The 3,197-nt window shown below is 55.4% G+C and overlaps 1 pseudogene; it reads right to left on the bottom strand.

Moving 5' to 3' along the window:
* LOC141506845 (DNA mismatch repair protein Mlh1 pseudogene) lies at nucleotides 1-2,745 on the bottom strand (annotated as a pseudogene).
* Between the last annotated feature and the right edge of the window lie 452 nt (nucleotides 2,746-3,197).

Here is a 3,197-nt window from a genome sequence, read left to right as displayed (position 1 = left end):
TGTATCTACACATTACAGAATCTATGTAGTATATGTATGAAGCTTGTAAGATTTAGAGATTTTCAGAGATTTAAAGGTAATAACCAAATCAGTCATGTTATCCAAAAGTTTAGAGAAAGGAATGAAAACAACTAAAAAATGTTTCAAGTGAAGAAGCAGGACAAATGCAATTGTAAAATAAAATTTGACAAATTAAATGAATCATTCTTTTTGTCAAAGGAACCATAGATCCAAACATAATTACTAAAAACTGACTTTGCCAAATTATTTTTTTTCTATTGATGCTGATTCCTACATTACAAATGCCATTACCTACCCAAACCACCTTGGTTAATTTCCATTTCAAGACTCATCCAGTCTCACCTTTATTAACTTTTGAAGTGTCTTTTTTTTTTGTAGAACAGCAGTGTATTTCCAGTTTATTATCTTGGGGTCCGAGATGGCTGACCAGTTGCTGCAGGGGCAAGGCGCCTCAGCACCTCTCAAACACTTTGTAGAGATCGGGCAGGTTGGCAAGCTGCAGGACACTCCCGTCCTCGGAGAAATGCCGAGGAGGGAAGAGGTGGGAGCGGAAGGCTTTGTAGAGGACATGCTCCACTGTCCACTTCCATGAGACCGCCGAGGCTGAGTCACACTCTTCCTTCTCCTGGCCAGACAGAGTGGACTCCTCAAGGATGTACTGCTTTCTGATGGAGTAAAACATGGCACACTCCTTACTGAGGCTCTGAAAACATTCCTTCTCTTCGTCCCAGTTCACCTCAGTAGCCAGTCGAAGAATGAACATGGGAAGCCCCTCTAACGGGGGGACGTAGTTGTCGATCAGAAGAGGCAATCCAACCAGGTTTCCTTCCTCATCCACTTCCAAGGAGAAGTAGTCCGTGAGCATCTCGGCCTTCTTCTTCAGGAACTCCACAATGTACTCGGCCAGTCCCTCTTTGGGGCCGTCCTCTTCTGTCCAGCCGCTCTCGGGATGGTCCAAGGCCAACATGGCCAGGTCGTACAGGGGGGCTGGCTCCGATAATCTCAGCACCCCAAAGTTGGCAAAGTCATATATGAGTATCTGGTAGAAGAGTTCTTCACTGAGCTTGGTGGTGTTCAGCAGGTAGAGTTTGGTCTGGTACTGAGCCAAGGCCCACTGGGGGCTTACACAGCCAACAAAGGAGTGGTTGCGCAGCATCTCCTGTAGAGCTTCGTGACCCCTCTCACTGATCTCTTCTTGCAGAGTCAACACGCTGGTCAGCTTGACCACCCTTCTCCTGGGGCAGCAGGCCGCGGTCAGGTCCTCTTGCGTCATTTCAACATCAGAATCTTCCCATGGTCTCTTCCTCTGACTGCCTGCTTCGGGAGGCTCGCTTCCCTTTGGCTCTTTGGGGGGCTGCATCACTTCTGCAGATGGCCCAGGGCTCTCTGGCAGCTCCTCCATCTCCTCATCAGGTCGGTCACCTCCAGTCACTGAGTGGTGGTCAAGGCTTGGGGCTGGGGGCTGCCCAGCTGAGGGTCTGCTCATGGGCTGCAGAAAAGCATCCAGCTTCTGCTCACGGGAGTCTGTGCGAATCATCTGATGTGCGTACACCTTGTCGCTGGCTCCCTGAGTCGATGCTGAGGTTCCAGCGGCAGATTTGAGCCCAGCGGTCATGGGGCCAGTGACCTCCGGCAGCAGAGTCTGTGTGAAGTAGGTGCGTGAGGAGTTGGCACCTAGAAGCTGGCTCTCGAGGTGCTGCTGTACACGCTCCAAGATGCTTTCCTCGTGCAGAAAGTGCACCTCGTGCTTGGTGGGGTGGACATTGACGTCCACATTCTGGGGGGCGATTTCCAGGCTCAGATAAAGAAAAGGGTGCATGTTCTTGGGCAAGTAGGCCGCATAGACGCTCTCCACTGCCTTCTTCAATGCGGTGGACTCCACCAGTCGGTGGTTGATGAAGAGAAGGAAGATGCACTTCTTCACAGAGTAGTTGGCATTGGAGATGTAGCCCTTCATTTTGAAAGCAAGCACTGGGTCCTCACAGCCCACCTCGATCAGCTCTCTGCTGACAGCGTGTCCGAAGATGGAGCGGATGTTGTCCACCACGGTGGCATTGGGCAGGGTTCGGATATCGGGCGTCGTCTCGCCTTGTTTTTTAACTGAGAAGCTGATGCCTGAATTGTGTATAGAATACCTGCCAACAACTTCTAAGATTTTCCCATATTCTTCACTGGGATTTTTTAAAGCTTTCCTCCTTGTGGCTATGTTGTAAAAAAGGTCTTCAACCGTGATCTGTGTCCCCTGGTTTCCTGCACATGGCTTAGGAGGCGCTTTCAGTTTTCCATCCGAGTAGCTCGCTCTGTGGGCACACTTGGCGTCGGCGGTCTTTGTGGTCACGGTCACGTGAGCCACGTGGCTGATGCTAGCCAAGGCCTCACCCCGAAAGCCATAGGTAGAAATGGAAGCCAGATCTTCAAAGGCCCGCAGCTTGCTGGTGGTGAACCTCTCACACACGATGTCCAGGTCCTCTTGCCGAATTCCCGTTCCATTGTCTTGAATCTGAATCAGCTTCAGGCCTCCTTCCCTGACGGTCACCTGGATGCTGGTGGCTTTGGCGTCCAGGCAGTTCTCCAGCATCTCCTTGATGGCGTTGGCGGGCCGCTGGATGACCTCCCCCGCCGCGATGCGGTTCACCACTTTCTCGTCCAGGCGCCGGATCGTCCCCGCCACCAGGGCCATGGCGCCGGCGGGGTCCCCAACTTTTCCGCCCGGCGCCGCAGGCCGGCGCGCGCTCCCCTCGGCCAATCAGCGCGGCCGGGCCCCGGGAGCTAGGCGGACTCCCGCCCGCGCCCTCCTCTCTCCGCCCCTCTCCGCCAATCAGGGGCCTGCCAGACTGAGGGGCCGCCCCCGGCTGATCTGCGCGCGGGGAAAAAAAAAGAGGCCCCGGGGCCGACCAATCCCCGCAGCCGGGCCCGGGAAACCGGGCGGATCTAAGCTAACGACCTCCTCCCGGCCAATCGCCTCAAAGCCGCCTCCCCGCCCCCGCCGCCCGGGCCGCGGAGCGCGCCCCCCCCCCCCTCCGCCAATCCCCTCCGCCCGGGCCGGGGCGCCGGGCAGATCCGCGGGATAAACGGACCCACGGGCCAATCAGCGCCCCCGCTGCGGTCACATTCCGCCTCGGTCGCTTTTCCTCCTCCCCAGCCAGAGGGACTCTTGCCGGGCCGCCCGGGGAGGG

Source organism: Macrotis lagotis, chromosome 1, assembly GCF_037893015.1.
Source record: "Macrotis lagotis isolate mMagLag1 chromosome 1, bilby.v1.9.chrom.fasta, whole genome shotgun sequence".
Lineage (NCBI taxonomy): Eukaryota > Metazoa > Chordata > Mammalia > Peramelemorphia > Peramelidae > Macrotis > Macrotis lagotis.
Note: the sequence above shows the minus strand (reverse complement) of the source record. Positions and strands in the feature narration are given on the sequence as shown.